Genomic DNA, 14,821 nt, shown 5'->3' on the forward strand with positions numbered 1-14,821 from the left:
AGGGATTTCGTGAACGTTCGAGAAAGCGCCGACGGTTTCGTGACGGGCAAGAGGCTCCGGACGTTGATGCGCCGACTGCGACGTGCAAATAGGCGAGGGACGAAGCTCGTGAAACGGGTGCGATATTGGCAGCACTAAATCACCGGATCCCATCAAAACACCGAAGTTAAGCGTGCTTGGGCGAGAGTAGTACTACGATGGGTTACCCCTTGGGAAGTCCTCGTGTTGCACTCCTTTTTGCATCCCGGGATACGAAACATCTCCCGTAGAGCTCCGAGACGTTTGTTTTGGGGCTGGAAATTTGCTGTGACCGCTACGCAGTCAGTATCGAGGGGCTCGGAGAGAGCTTTCCGGATTGGGGTCGCAATAGCGATTCCTAGATCGTTCTAGAAACTGCCGATGGTTTCGGCACGCGCTTGCCGTGACCGATACGCAGTCGTCGGGCTAGGGCTCGGAGAGAGCTTGCAATAGGGATTTCGTGAACGTTCGAGAAAGCGCCGACGGTTTCGTGACGGGCAAGAGGCTCCAGACGTTGATGCGCCGACCGCGATGTGCACATAGGCGAGGGACGAAGCTCGCGAAACGGGTGCGATAATGGCAGCACTAAATCACCGGATCCCATCAAAACACCGAAGTTTAGCGTGCTTGGGCCAGAGTTTTACTACGATGGGTGACCCCTTGGGAAGTCCTCGTGTTGCAGTCCTTTTTGCATCCCGGGATACGAAACATCTCCCGTAGAGCTCCGAGACGTTTGTTTTGGCGCTGGAAATTTGCTTTGACCGCTACGCAGTCAGTATCGAGGGGCTCGAAGAGAGCTTTCCGGATTGGGGTCGCAATACCGATTCCTAGATCGTTCTAGAAAGTGCCGATGGTTTCGGCACGCGCTTGCCGTGACCGATACGCAGTCGTCGGGCTAGGGCTCGGAGAGAGCGTGCAATAGGGATTTCGTGAACGTTCGAGAAAGCGCCGACGGTTTCGTGATGGGCAAGAGGCTCCGGACGTTGATGCGCCGACCGCTACGTGCAAATAGGCGAGGGACGAAGCTCGCGTAACGGGTGCGATAATGGCAGCACTAAATCACCGGATCCCATCAAAACACCGAAGTTTAGCGTGCTTGGGCCAGAGTAGTACTACGATGGGTGACCCCCTGGGAAGTCCTCGTGTTGCACTCCTTTTTGCATCTCGGGATACGAAACATCTCCCGTAGAGCTCCGAGACGATTGTTTTGGGGCTGGAAATATGCTGTGACCACTACGCAGTCAGTATCGAGGGGCTCAAAGAGAGCTTTCCGGATTGGGGTCGCAATAGCGATTCCGAGATCGTTCTAGAAAGTGCCGATGGTTTCGGCACGCGCTTGCCGTGACCGATAAGCAGTCGTCGGTCTAGGGCTCGGAGAGAGCTTGCAATAGGGATTTCGTGAACGTTCGAGAAAGCGCCGACGGTTTCGTGACGGGCAAGAGGCTCCGGACGTTGATGCGCCGACCGCGACGTGCACATAGGCGAGGGACGAAGCTCGCGAAACGGGTGCGATAATGGCAGCACTAAATCACCGAATCCCATCAAAACACCGAAGTTAAGCGTGCTTGGGCCAGAGTATTACTACGATGGGTGACCCCTTGGGAAGTCCTCGTGTTGCACTCCTTTTTGCATCCCGGGATACGAAACATCTCCCGTAGATCTCCGAAACGATTGTTTTGGGGCTGGAAATTTGCTGTGACCGCTACGCAGTCAGTATCGAGGGGCTCCGAGAGAGCTTTCCGGATTGGGGTCGCAATAGCGATTCCGAGATCGTTCTAGAAAGTGCCGATGGTTTCGGCACGCGCTTGCCGTGACCGATACGCAGTCGTCGGGCTAGGGCTCGGAGAGATCTTGCAATAGGGATTTCGTGAACGTTCGAGAAAGCGACGACGGTTTCGTGACGGGCAAGAGGCTCCGGACGTTGATGCGCCGACCGCGACGTGCACATAGGAGAGGGACGAAGCTCGCGAAAAAGGTGCGATAATGGCAGCACTAAATCACCGGATCCCATCAAAACACCGAAGTTTAGCATGCTTGGGCCAGAGTATTACTACGATGGGTGACCCCCTGGGAAGTCCTCGTGTTGCACTCCTTTTTGCATCCCGGGATACGAAACATCTCCCGTAGAGCTCCGAGACGATTGTTTTGGGGCTGGAAATTTGCTGTGACCGCTACGCAGTCAGTATCGAGGGGCTCCGAGAGAGCTTTCCGGATTGGGGTCGCAATAGCGATTCCGAGATCGTTCTAGAAAGTGCCGATGGTTTCGGCACGCGCTTGCCGTGACCGATACGCAGTCGTCGGTCTAGGGCTCGGAGAGAGCTTGCAATAGGGATTTCGTGAACGTTCGAGAAAGCGCCGACGGTTTCGTGACGGGCAAGAGGCTCCGGACGTTGATGCGCCGACCGCGACGTGCACATAGGCGAGGGACGAAGCTCGCGAAACGGGTGCGATAATGGCAGCACTAAATCACCGAATCCCATCAAAACACCGAAGTTAAGCGTGCTTGGGCCAGAGTATTACTACGATGGGTGACCCCTTGGGAAGTCCTCGTGTTGCACTCCTTTTTGCATCCCGGGATACGAAACATCTCCCGTAGATCTCCGAGACGTATGTTTTGGGGCTGGAAATTTGCTGTGACCGCAACGCAGTCAGTATCGAGGGGCTCAAAGAGAGCTTTCCGGATTGGGGTCGCAATAGCGATTCCTAGATCGTTCTAGCAAGTGCCGTTGGTTTCGGCACGCGCTTGCCGTGACCGATACGCAGTCGTCGGGCTAGGGCTCGGAGAGAGCTTGCAATAGGGATTTCGTGAACGTTCGAAAAAGCACCGACGGTTTCGTGACGGACAAGAGGCTCCGGACGTTGATGCGCCGACCGCGATGTGCACATAGGCGAGGGACGAAGCTCGCGAAACGGGTGCGATAATGGCAGCACTAAATCACCGGATCCCATCAAAACACCGAAGTTTAGCGTGCTTGGGCCAGAGTATTACTACGATGGGTGACCCCCTGGGAAGTCCTCGTGTTGCACTCCTTTTTGCATCCCTGGACACGAAACATCTCCCGTAGAGCTCCGAGACGATTGTTTTGGGGCTAGAAATTTGCTGTGACCGCTACGCAGTCAGTATCGAGGGGCTCCGAGAGAGCTTTCCGGATTGGGGTCGCAATAGCGATTCCGAGATCGTTCTAGAAAGTGCCGATGGTTTCGGCACGCGCTTGCCGTGACCGATACGCAGTCGTCGGGCTAGGGCTCGGAGAGATCTTGCAATAGGGATTTCGTGAACGTTCGAGAAAGCGACGACGGTTTCGTGACGGGCAAGAGGCTCCGGACGTTGATGCGCCGACCGCGACGTGCACATAGGAGAGGGACGAAGCTCGCGAAAAAGGTGCGATAATGGCAGCACTAAATCACCGGATCCCATCAAAACACCGAAGTTTAGCATGCTTGGGCCAGAGTATTACTACGATGGGTGACCCCCTGGGAAGTCCTCGTGTTGCACTCCTTTTTGCATCCCGGGATACGAAACATCTCCCGTAGAGCTCCGAGACGATTGTTTTGGGGCTGGAAATTTGCTGTGACCGCTACGTAGTCAGTATCGAGGGGCTCCGAGAGAGCTTTCCGGATTGGGGTCGCAATAGCGATTCCGAGATCGTTCTAGAAAGTGCCGATGGTTTCGGCACGCGCTTGCCGTGACCGATACGCAGTCGTCGGTCTAGGGCTCGGAGAGAGCTTGCAATAGGGATTTCGTGAACGTTCGAGAAAGCGCCGACGGTTTCGTGACGGGCAAGAGGCTCCGGACGTTGATGCGCCGACCGCGACGTGCACATAGGCGAGGGACGAAGCTCGCGAAACGGGTGCGATAATGGCAGCACTAAATCACCGAATCCCATCAAAACACCGAAGTTAAGCGTGCTTGGGCCAGAGTATTACTACGATGGGTGACCCCTTGGGAAGTCCTCGTGTTGCACTCCTTTTTGCATCCCGGGATACGAAACATCTCCCGTAGATCTCCGAGACGTATGTTTTGGGGCTGGAAATTTGCTGTGACCGCAACGCAGTCAGTATCGAGGGGCTCAAAGAGAGCTTTCCGGATTGGGGTCGCAATAGCGATTCCTAGATCGTTCTAGCAAGTGCCGTTGGTTTCGGCACGCGCTTGCCGTGACCGATACGCAGTCGTCGGGCTAGGGCTCGGAGAGAGCTTGCAATAGGGATTTCGTGAACGTTCGAAAAAGCACCGACGGTTTCGTGACGGACAAGAGGCTCCGGACGTTGATGCGCCGACCGCGATGTGCACATAGGCGAGGGACGAAGCTCGCGAAACGGGTGCGATAATGGCAGCACTAAATCACCGGATCCCATCAAAACACCGAAGTTTAGCGTGCTTGGGCCAGAGTATTACTACGATGGGTGACCCCCTGGGAAGTCCTCGTGTTGCACTCCTTTTTGCATCCCTGGACACGAAACATCTCCCGTAGAGCTCCGAGACGATTGTTTTGGGGCTAGAAATTTGCTGTGACCGCTACGCAGTCAGTATCGAGGGGCTCCGAGAGAGCTTTCCGGATTGGGGTCGCAATAGCGATTCCGAGATCGTTCTAGAAAGTGCCGATGGTTTCGGCACGCGCTTGCCGTGACCGATACGCAGTCGTCGGGCTAGGGCTCGGAGAGATCTTGCAATAGGGATTTCGTGAACGTTCGAGAAAGCGACGACGGTTTCGTGACGGGCAAGAGGCTCCGGACGTTGATGCGCCGACCGCGACGTGCACATAGGAGAGGGACGAAGCTCGCGAAAAAGGTGCGATAATGGCAGCACTAAATCACCGGATCCCATCAAAACACCGAAGTTTAGCATGCTTGGGCCAGAGTATTACTACGATGGGTGACCCCCTGGGAAGTCCTCGTGTTGCACTCCTTTTTGCATCCCGGGATACGAAACATCTCCCGTAGAGCTCCGAGACGATTGTTTTGGGGCTGGAAATTTGCTGTGACCGCTACGCAGTCAGTATCGAGGGGCTCCGAGAGAGCTTTCCGGATTGGGGTCGCAATAGCGATTCCGAGATCGTTCTAGAAAGTGCCGATGGTTTCGGCACGCGCTTGCCGTGACCGATACGCAGTCGTCGGTCTAGGGCTCGGAGAGAGCTTGCAATAGGGATTTCGTGAACGTTCGAGAAAGCGCCGACGGTTTCGTGACGGGCAAGAGGCTCCGGACGTTGATGCGCCGACCGCGACGTGCACATAGGCGAGGGACGAAGCTCGCGAAACGGGTGCGATAATGGCAGCACTAAATCACCGAATCCCATCAAAACACCGAAGTTAAGCGTGCTTGGGCCAGAGTATTACTACGATGGGTGACCCCTTGGGAAGTCCTCGTGTTGCACTCCTTTTTGCATCCCGGGATACGAAACATCTCCCGTAGATCTCCGAGACGTATGTTTTGGGGCTGGAAATTTGCTGTGACCGCAACGCAGTCAGTATCGAGGGGCTCAAAGAGAGCTTTCCGGATTGGGGTCGCAATAGCGATTCCTAGATCGTTCTAGCAAGTGCCGTTGGTTTCGGCACGCGCTTGCCGTGACCGATACGCAGTCGTCGGGCTAGGGCTCGGAGAGAGCTTGCAATAGGGATTTCGTGAACGTTCGAAAAAGCACCGACGGTTTCGTGACGGACAAGAGGCTCCGGACGTTGATGCGCCGACCGCGATGTGCACATAGGCGAGGGACGAAGCTCGCGAAACGGGTGCGATAATGGCAGCACTAAATCACCGGATCCCATCAAAACACCGAAGTTTAGCGTGCTTGGGCCAGAGTATTACTACGATGGGTGACCCCCTGGGAAGTCCTCGTGTTGCACTCCTTTTTGCATCCCGGGATACGAAACATCTCCCGTAGAGCTCCGAGACGATTGTTTTGGGGCTGGAAATTTGCTGTGACCGCTACGCAGTCAGTATCGAGGGGCTCCGAGAGAGCTTTCCGGATTGGGGTCGCAATAGCGATTCCGAGATCGTTCTAGAAAGTGCCGATGGTTTCGGCACGCGCTTGCCGTGACTGATACGCAGTCGTCGGGCTAGGGCTCGGAGAGAGCTTGCAATAGGGATTTCGTGAACGTTCGAGAAAGCGACGACGGTTTCGTGACGGGCAAGAGGCTCCGGACGTTGATGCGCCGACCGCGACGTGCACATAGGCGAGGGACGAAGCTCGCGAAAAAGGTGCGATAATGGCAGCAATAAATCACCGGATCCCATCAAAACACCGAAGTTTAGCGTGCTTGGGCCAGAGTATTACTACGATGGGTGACCCCCTGGGAAGTCCTCGTGTTGCACTCCTTTTTGCATCCCGGGATACGAAACATCTCCCGTAGAGCTCCGAGACGATTGTTTTGGGGCTGGAAATTTGCTGTGACCGCTACGCAGTCAGTATCGAGGGGCTCGGAGAGAGCTTTCCGGATTGGGGTCGCAATAGTGATTCCGAGATCGTTCTAGAAAGTGCCGCTGGTTTCGGCACGCGCTTGCCGTGACCGATACGCAGTCGTCGGGCTAGGGCTCGGAGAGAGCTTGCAATAGGGATTTCGTGAACGTTCGAGAAAGCGCCGACGGTTTCGTGACGGGCAAGAGGCTCCGGATGTTGATGCGCCGACCGCGACGTGCACATAGGCGAGGGACGAATCTCGCGAAACGGGTGCGATAATGGCAGCACTAAATCACTGGATCCCATCAAAACACCGAAGTTAAGCGTGCTTGGGCCAGAGTATTACTACGATGGGTGACCCCCTGGGAAGTCCTCGTGTTGCACTCCTTTTTGCATCCCGGGATACGAAACATCTCCCATAGAGCTCCGAGACATTTGTTTTGGGGATGGAAATTTGCTCTGATCGCTACGCAATCAGTATCGAGGGGCTCGAAGAGAGCTTTCCGGATTGGGGTCGCAATAGCGATTCCTAGATCGTTCTAGAAAGTGCCGATGGTTTCGGCATGCGCTTGCCGTGACCGATACGCAGTCGTCGGGCTAGGGCTCGGAGAGAGCTTGCAATAGGGATTTCGTGAACGTTCGAGAAAGCGCCGACGTTTTCGTGACGGGCAAGAGGCACCGGACGTTGATGCGCCGACCGCGACGTGCACATAGGCGAGGGACGAAGCTCGCGAAACGGGTGCGATAATGGCAGCACTAAATCACCGGATCCCATCAAAACACCGAAGTTTAGCGTGCTTGGGCCAGAGTATTACTACGATGGGTGACCCCCTGGGAAGTCCTCGTGTTGCACTCCTTTTTGCATCCCGGGATACGAAACATCTCCCGTAGAGCTCCGAGACGATTGTTTTGGGGCTGGAAATTTGCTGTGACCGCTACGCAGTCAGTATCGAGGGGCTCCGAGAGAGCTTTCCGGATTGGGGTCGCAATAGCGATTCCGAGATCGTTCTAGAAAGTGCCGATGGTTTCGGCACGCGCTTGCCATGACTGATACGCAGTCGTCGGGCTAGGGCTCGGAGAGAGCTTGCAATAGGGATTTCGTTAACGTTCGAGAAAGCGACGACGGTTTCGTGACGGGCAAGAGGCTCCGGACGTTGATGCGCCGACCGCGACGTGCACATAGGCGAGGGACGAAGCTCGCGAAAAAGGTGCGATAATGGCAGCACTAAATCACCGGATCCCATCAAAACACCGAAGTTTAGCGTGCTTGGGCGAGAGTATTACTACGATGGGTGACCCCCTGGGAAGTCCTCGTGTTGCACTCCTTTTTGCATCCCGGGATACGAAACATCTCCCGTAGAGCTCCGAGACGATTGTTTTGGGGCTGGAAATTTGCTGTGACCGCTACGCAGTCAGTATCGAGGGGCTCGAAGAGAGCTTTCCGGATTGGGGTCGCAATAGCGATTCCTAGATCGTTCTAGAAAGTGCCGATGGTTTCGTCACGCGCTTGGCGTGACCGATACGCAGTCGTCGGGCTAGGGCTCGGAGAGAGCTTGCAATAGGGATTTCGTGAACGTTCGAGAAAGCTCCGACGGTTTCGTGACGGGCAAGAAGCTCCGGACGTTGATGCGCCGACCGCGACGTGCACATAGGCGAGGGACGAAGCTCGCGAAACGGGTTCGATAATGGCAGCACTAAATCACCGGATCCCATCAAAACACCGAAGTTATGCGTGCTTGGGCCAGAGTAGTACTACGATGGGTGACCCCTTGGGAAGTCCTCGGGTTGCACTCCTTTTTGCATCCCGGGATACGAAACATCTCCCGTAGAGCTCCGAGACGTTTGTTTTGGGGCTGGAAATTTGCTTTGACCGCTACGCAGTCAGTATCGAGGGGCTCGAAGAGAGCTTTCCGGATTGGGGTCGCAATAGTGATTCCTAGATCGTTCTAGAAAGTGCCGATGGTTTCGTCATGCGCTTGCCTTGACCGATTCGCAGTCGTCGGGCTAGGGCTTGGAGAGAGCTTGCAATAGGGATTTCGTGAACGTTCGAGAAAGCGCCGACGGTTTCGTGACGGGCAAGAGGCTCCGGACGTTGATGCGCCGACCGCGACGTGCACATAGGCGAGAGACGAAGCTCGCGAAACGGGTGCGATAATGGCAGCACTAAATCACCAGATCCCATCAAAACACCGAAGTTTAGCGTGCTTGGGCCAGAGTATTACTACGATGGGTGACCCCCTGGGAAGTCCTCGTGTTGCACTCCTTTTTGCATCCCTGGATACGAAACATCTCCCGTAGAGCTCCGAGACGATTGTTTTGGGGCTGGAAATTTGCTGTGACCGCTACGCAGTCAGTATCGAGGGGCTCCTATAGAGCTTTCCGGATTGGGGTCGCAATAGCGATTCCGAGATCATTCTAGAAAGTGCCGATGGTTTCGGCACGCGCTTGCCGTGACCGATACGCAGTCGTCAGGCTAGGGCTCCGAGAGAGCTTGCAATAGGGATTTCGTGAACGTTCAAGAAAGCGCCGACGGTTTCGTGACGGGCAAGAGGCTCCGGACGTTGATGCGCCGACCGCGACTTGCACATAGGCGAGGGACGAAGCTCGCGAAACGGGTGCGATAATGGCAGCACTAAATCACCGGATCCCATCAAAACACTGAAGTTAAGCGTGCTTGGGCCAGAGTATTACTACGATGGGTGACCCCTTGGGAAGTCCTCGTGTTGCACTCCTTTTTGCATCCCGGGATACGAAAAATATCCCGTAGAGCTCCGAGACGTTTGTTTTGGGGCTGGAAATTTGCTCTGACCGCTATGCAGTCAGTATCAAGGGGCTCGAAGAGAGCTTTCCGGATTGGGGTCGCAATAGCGATTCCTAGATCGTTCTAGAAAGTGCCGATGGTTTCGGCACGCGCTTGCCGTGAACGATACGCAGTCGTCGGGCTAGGGCTCAGAGAGAGCTTGCAATAGGGATTTCGTGAACGTTCGAGAAAGCTCCGACGGTTTCATGACGGGCAAGAGGCTCTGGACGTTGATGCGCCGACCGCGACGTGCACATAGGCGAGGGACGAAGCTCGCGAAACGGGTGCGATAATGGCAGCACTAAATCACCGGATCCCATCAAAACACCGAAGTTAAGCGTGCTTGGGCCAGAGTAGTACTACGATGGGTGACCCCTTGGGAAGTCCTCGGGTTGCACTCCTTTTTGCATCCCGGGATACGAAACATCTCCCGTAGAGCTCCGAGACGTTTGTTTTGGGGCTGGAAATTTGCTTTGACCGCTACGCAGTCAGTATCGAGGGGCTCGAAGGGAGCTTTCCGGATTGGGGTTGCAATAGCGATTCCTAGATCGTTCTAGAAAGTGCCGATGGTTTCGTCACGCGCTTGCCGTGACCGATACGCAGTCGTCGGGCTAGGGCTTGGAGAGAGCTTACAATAGGGATTTCGTGAACGTTCGAGAAAGCGCCGACGGTTTCGTGACGGGCAAGAGGCTACGGACGTTGATGCGCCGACCGCGACGTGCACATAGGCGAGGGACGAAGCTCGGGAAACGGGTGCTATAATGGCAGCACAAAATCACCGGATCCCATCAAAACACCGAAGTTTAGCGTGCTTGGGCCAGAGTAGTACTACGATGGGTGACCCCATGGGAAGTCCTCGTGTTGCACTCCTTTTTGCATCCCGGGATACGAAACATCTCCCGTAGAGATCCGAGACGATTGTTTTGGGGCTGGAAATTTGCTGTGACCGCTACGCAGACAGTATCGAGGGGCTCGGAGAGAGATTTCCGGATTGGGGTCGCAATAGCGATTCCTAGATCGTTCTAGAAATTGCCGAAGGTTTCGGCACGCGCTTGCTGTGACCGATACGCAGTCATCGGGCTAGGGCTCGGAGAGAGCTTGCAATAGGGATTTCGTGAACGTTCGAGAAAGCGCCGACGGTTTCGTGACGGGCAAGAGGTTCCGGACGTTGATACGCCGACCGCGACGTGCACATAGGCGAGGGACGAAGCTCGCGAAACGGGTGCGATAATGGCAGCACTAAATCACCAGATCCCATCAAAACACCGAAGTTTAGCGTGCTTGGGCCAGAGTATTACTACGATGGGTGACCCCCTGGGAAGTCCTCGTGTTGCACTCCTTTTTGCATCCCTGGACACGAAACATCTCCCGTAGAGCTCCGAGACGATTGTTTTGGGGCTAGAAATTTGCTGTGACCGCTACGCAGTCAGTATCGAGGGGCTCCGAGAGAGCTTTCCGGATTGGGGTCGCAATAGCGATTCCGAGATCATTCTAGAAAGTGCCGATGGTTTCGGCACGCGCTTGCCGTGACCGATACGCAGTCGTCGGGCTAGGGCTAGGAGAGAGCTTGCAATAGGGATTTCGTGAACGTTCGAGAAAGCGACGACGGTTTCGTGACGGGCAAGAGGCTCCGGACGTTGATGCGCCGACCGCGACGTGCACATAGGAGAGGGACGAAGCTCGCGAAATGGGTGCGATAATGGTAGCACTAAATCACCGGATCCCATCAAAACACCGAAGTTTAGCGTGCTTGGGCCAGAGTATTACTACGATGGGTGACCCCCTGGGAAGTCATCGTGTTGCACTCCTTTTTGCATCCCGGGATACGAAACATCTCCCGTAGAGCTCCGAGACGATTGTTTTGGGGCTGGAAATTTACTGTGACCGCTACGCAGTCAGTATCGAGGGGCTCGGAGAGAGCTTTATGGATTGGGGTCGCAATAGCGATTCCGAGATCGTTCTAGAAAGTGCCGATGGTTTCAGCACGCGCTTGCCGTGACCGATACGCAGTCGTCGGGCTAGGGCTCGGAGAGAGCTTGCAATAGGGATTTCGTGAACGTTCGAGAAAGCGCCGACGGTTTCGTGACGGGCAAGAGGCTCTGGACGTTGATGCGCCGACCGCGACGTGCACATAGGACAGGGACGAAGCTCGCGAAATGGGTGCGATAATGGTAGCACTAAATCACCGGATCCCATCAAAACACCGAAGTTTAGCGTGCTTGGGCCAGAGTATTACTACGATGGGTGACCCCCTGGGAAGTCCTCGTGTTGCACTCCTTTTTGCATCCCGGGATACGAAACATCTCCCGTAGAGCTCCGAGACGATTGTTTTGGGGCTGAAAATTTGCTGTGACCGCTACGCAGTCAGTATCGAGGGGCTCGGAGAGAGCTTTACGGATTGGGGTCGCAATAGCGATTCCGAGATCGTTCTAGAAAGTGCCGATGGTTTCAGCACGCGCTTGCCGTGACCGATACGCAGTCGTCGGGCTAGGGCTCGGAGAGAGCTTGCAATAGGGATTTCGTGAACGTTCGAGAAAGCGCCGACGGTTTCGTGACGGGCAAGAGGCTCCGGACGTTGATGCGCCGACCGCGACGTGCACATAGGCGAGGGACGAAGCTCGCGAAACGGGTGCGATAATGGCAGCACTAAATCACCGAATCCCATCAAAACACCGAAGTTAAGCGTGCTTGGGCCAGAGTAGTACTACGATGGGTGACCCCTTGGGAAGTCCTCGTGTTGCACTCCTTTTTGCATCCCGGGATACGAAACATCCCCCGTAGAGCTCCGAGAGGTTTGTTTTGGGGCTGGAAATTTGCTGTGACCGCTACGCAGTCAGTATCGAGGGGCTCCGAGAGAGCTTTCCGGATTGGGGTCGCAATAGCGATTCCTAGATCGTTCTAGAAAGTGCCGATGGTTTCAGCACGCGCTTGCCGTGACCGATACGCAGTCTTCGGGCTAGGGCTCGGAGAGAGCTTGCAATAGGGATTTCGTGAACGTTCGAGAAAGCGCCGACGTTTTCGTGACGGGCAAGAGGCTCCGGATGTTTGTCACACCCCTAAAAATATACATGATATTTAAAATCTTTCGTCACAACTAACCCAGGATCCAAACACACATTTGAGGTCACTAAGAAAACATTCAAATCAAAAATTTCACTTCTATAATCTACCAATTCATATCCCTGTGCAATTCATAAACATAGCACACATCACTCGAAAATTTATACCATCTGAACCCGACTCATCAAAATAAAAACCACAATATAAGTCCACAAGTGGGGAAATCTATGCAGTCACCACAATCATCGATTTACCATAAGTTCATATCATTACACAAATTTAATTTAACATTCCAAAACCCTATACATGAGGGATCCTTTAACTTACACAAAATCCATAGGTTTAGATTCATAGTCACATTTCATTAGATGCAAGGTAGCTTATACACAACTACATATATGCTAACAAAAGTTCTGCCCAACGTCTTCTAAACTTTCCACTGCCTCAGCCCATTCTTAACATTTAAGCAAGCGATACGCTATCCTGAAAAATTTATCAACAAACGGGGTGAGCATAAAGAGCTCAGCAAGTGACTAACATATCCATATCAAAATAGTACAATTTCCAAAGAGATACAGTATCAAAACACAAAAGCAGAATATACGATTTCGTATACATAATATCATTAGGAGCAGAATCATAATTGTCCTTTTTAATCATACATATTTGATTCCTAACAGATGGGGCATAGAGTAATTGGAGCATATCAGAAACAAAGGAAACATATCGGAGCTTATCAATGGCATATAAAATGTTCCAGAATACATCAACGATCTATGGAACATTACGAAGCAAACTCAATAGTGAATGAAGCATTTCAGAGCATATCAAACTCATATGTCGTACAGAAGCTCAAACGTCGTCCTTGACGTTGCAATCATATCATACTTATCCAGAGCACGAACAGAAATAACTCACCAAAACTCTGGATGTCATATCAAACATATAGAGGGTGTAGTGGGATCTCAGTCAGAATGTGATTCATCCATTTCTGAATGACCACCTGACAAAAGTCTCCCACGTCTGGGAGCTCCATCCACCCACGTCTAGGTGAAGTCAGAGGGGGCCGGCAGAGCATCGCAGGCTCTATGCATAACTCCCTTTACCATTTCTGGCAAAGGTTCACAACTCCCTTTACCATTTCTGGCAAAGGTTCACAACTCCCTTTACCATTTCTGGCAAAGGTTCACAACTCCCTTTACCATTTCTGGCAAAGGTTCACAATATCCCACACACCAGAGTACAAGAAGGCAGTTTCAACAATAAGCAGCATATAACGGAAGCACACGCGGAACAACCAAACATACATGTGCCTTTTCAAAAATAATGATGCAAGGAACAAATCTCTCACAAAAGTATTCATTTTAGGAAAGAATTGGAAGCAAGAGTGTACAGGGATTCCAAGCAATCATAATCAGCTCAATTCCAATAAGAAGGTTAGACAAATTCAGATATCCAAAGGAATGGAACCAAATACGCGAAATCAACCAGAGCTCGATTTCGGACAGAATTCCAGTGGCACATCAAACAAATATTTTAGAATAACAATTATGCTCCAATACCCATAATAAGGCTATGGTCGAATCATATATCAATTTATATTAAGATGGAACAGATTTCATATGAAACAGGGCTCCCAACACTGAGTTACCTCTGATTTGGTAACACAAGGTCAAAATCACAATCACTGTGTTACAGAATTTATAGGGTCGGAATCAACAGACGATAGGGTGGGCAATTAAACTCCAAAATTTTCAAACTATATGTCAAAAGAGAGAATTTCAAGTCTACTTTCAAATAAAATCAGTTTGATACAAATCAGAATTTTCAACAGGGAGTTATAGGCGTTTTAGTATCGAAATGTCAGAAATCTGAACTCTGTTTTACAGCGTCTATAGGCTCTTTTGAAACAAATTTTTGGGTAAGTATTCGGTGTCCAAAATCTACAAAATCGGTGTCAAAAGAAACACATACGAGTCTAATTTCAAACAAAATAGTTCCTGCCTGAATTCTCATTCTATATTAAAACTTATAGCCGAAACAGTGCTTAGGGGTCAGTTTACCGAAAGACTTTCAGAATCCATGGTTTAAGTCCAAAGAGAGATATATCAGTTTCTAAATAGAAATCTTCCAATTTATTTTGAATCAACATAAAAACAGAGTCAAATACTTATGTAGGATGGGGTTAGAACACTTGCCTTTGCAAATTTTGACCCGAAGTAACAAGATTAAAGCAAAAACCCTAAAAGCCCCAAATTTTCTTTCTCTTCTCCTTCTTCTTCTTCTTCTTCTTTTTCTTCTTTTCTTTCCCTGGTCACCCACGAGCTGCCTCCTCTGCTTCCTTAACAATGAAGGCAGAGAGGCTTAAGCGGTGGAATTTGTCATTTGGTGCATTTTGCAGTTTAGTCCTCGTTTTTATCATATTCACGATTAGGTCCTTAGGGTTTACATATAGGTCCTCAGATTCTTTCTTTCTTTTCTTTCTTTTTTTTTTTTTGAACAGATCTCCCAAATCTTAAAAATAAGTTACCTCTGATTCATACTCTAT

General features: G+C 52.1%; 26 pseudogenes; all 26 read left to right on the top strand.

Annotated features, from left to right (window-relative positions):
* Nucleotides 1–115: 115 nt before the first annotated feature.
* LOC135601724 (5S ribosomal RNA) lies at nucleotides 116–234 on the top strand (annotated as a pseudogene).
* Nucleotides 235–584: 350 nt separating this feature from the next.
* On the top strand, nucleotides 585–703 carry LOC135604636 (5S ribosomal RNA; annotated as a pseudogene).
* Nucleotides 704–1,053: 350 nt separating this feature from the next.
* LOC135602810 (5S ribosomal RNA) lies at nucleotides 1,054–1,172 on the top strand (annotated as a pseudogene).
* A 350-nt stretch (nucleotides 1,173–1,522) lies between these two features.
* On the top strand, nucleotides 1,523–1,641 carry LOC135604042 (5S ribosomal RNA; annotated as a pseudogene).
* Nucleotides 1,642–1,991: 350 nt separating this feature from the next.
* On the top strand, nucleotides 1,992–2,110 carry LOC135604630 (5S ribosomal RNA; annotated as a pseudogene).
* A 350-nt stretch (nucleotides 2,111–2,460) lies between these two features.
* LOC135604043 (5S ribosomal RNA) lies at nucleotides 2,461–2,579 on the top strand (annotated as a pseudogene).
* Nucleotides 2,580–2,929: 350 nt separating this feature from the next.
* LOC135603894 (5S ribosomal RNA) lies at nucleotides 2,930–3,048 on the top strand (annotated as a pseudogene).
* A 350-nt stretch (nucleotides 3,049–3,398) lies between these two features.
* LOC135604631 (5S ribosomal RNA) lies at nucleotides 3,399–3,517 on the top strand (annotated as a pseudogene).
* Nucleotides 3,518–3,867: 350 nt separating this feature from the next.
* LOC135604044 (5S ribosomal RNA) lies at nucleotides 3,868–3,986 on the top strand (annotated as a pseudogene).
* A 350-nt stretch (nucleotides 3,987–4,336) lies between these two features.
* LOC135603895 (5S ribosomal RNA) lies at nucleotides 4,337–4,455 on the top strand (annotated as a pseudogene).
* Nucleotides 4,456–4,805: 350 nt separating this feature from the next.
* LOC135604632 (5S ribosomal RNA) lies at nucleotides 4,806–4,924 on the top strand (annotated as a pseudogene).
* Nucleotides 4,925–5,274: 350 nt separating this feature from the next.
* Nucleotides 5,275–5,393, top strand: LOC135604046 (5S ribosomal RNA; annotated as a pseudogene).
* Nucleotides 5,394–5,743: 350 nt separating this feature from the next.
* Nucleotides 5,744–5,862, top strand: LOC135603896 (5S ribosomal RNA; annotated as a pseudogene).
* A 350-nt stretch (nucleotides 5,863–6,212) lies between these two features.
* On the top strand, nucleotides 6,213–6,331 carry LOC135604664 (5S ribosomal RNA; annotated as a pseudogene).
* A 350-nt stretch (nucleotides 6,332–6,681) lies between these two features.
* LOC135603295 (5S ribosomal RNA) lies at nucleotides 6,682–6,800 on the top strand (annotated as a pseudogene).
* A 350-nt stretch (nucleotides 6,801–7,150) lies between these two features.
* Nucleotides 7,151–7,269, top strand: LOC135603897 (5S ribosomal RNA; annotated as a pseudogene).
* Nucleotides 7,270–7,619: 350 nt separating this feature from the next.
* LOC135603459 (5S ribosomal RNA) lies at nucleotides 7,620–7,738 on the top strand (annotated as a pseudogene).
* Nucleotides 7,739–8,088: 350 nt separating this feature from the next.
* LOC135604545 (5S ribosomal RNA) lies at nucleotides 8,089–8,207 on the top strand (annotated as a pseudogene).
* A 350-nt stretch (nucleotides 8,208–8,557) lies between these two features.
* LOC135604303 (5S ribosomal RNA) lies at nucleotides 8,558–8,676 on the top strand (annotated as a pseudogene).
* A 350-nt stretch (nucleotides 8,677–9,026) lies between these two features.
* On the top strand, nucleotides 9,027–9,145 carry LOC135603584 (5S ribosomal RNA; annotated as a pseudogene).
* A 350-nt stretch (nucleotides 9,146–9,495) lies between these two features.
* LOC135602507 (5S ribosomal RNA) lies at nucleotides 9,496–9,614 on the top strand (annotated as a pseudogene).
* Nucleotides 9,615–9,964: 350 nt separating this feature from the next.
* Nucleotides 9,965–10,083, top strand: LOC135604038 (5S ribosomal RNA; annotated as a pseudogene).
* A 350-nt stretch (nucleotides 10,084–10,433) lies between these two features.
* Nucleotides 10,434–10,552, top strand: LOC135604304 (5S ribosomal RNA; annotated as a pseudogene).
* A 350-nt stretch (nucleotides 10,553–10,902) lies between these two features.
* On the top strand, nucleotides 10,903–11,021 carry LOC135599260 (5S ribosomal RNA; annotated as a pseudogene).
* A 350-nt stretch (nucleotides 11,022–11,371) lies between these two features.
* On the top strand, nucleotides 11,372–11,490 carry LOC135604263 (5S ribosomal RNA; annotated as a pseudogene).
* Nucleotides 11,491–11,840: 350 nt separating this feature from the next.
* Nucleotides 11,841–11,959, top strand: LOC135603111 (5S ribosomal RNA; annotated as a pseudogene).
* The last annotated feature ends 2,862 nt before the right edge of the window (nucleotides 11,960–14,821 follow it).

The sequence above is a fragment of the Musa acuminata genome, chromosome BXJ2-1, assembly GCF_036884655.1.
Source record: "Musa acuminata AAA Group cultivar baxijiao chromosome BXJ2-1, Cavendish_Baxijiao_AAA, whole genome shotgun sequence".
In the NCBI taxonomy this organism is placed as follows: domain Eukaryota; kingdom Viridiplantae; phylum Streptophyta; class Magnoliopsida; order Zingiberales; family Musaceae; genus Musa; species Musa acuminata.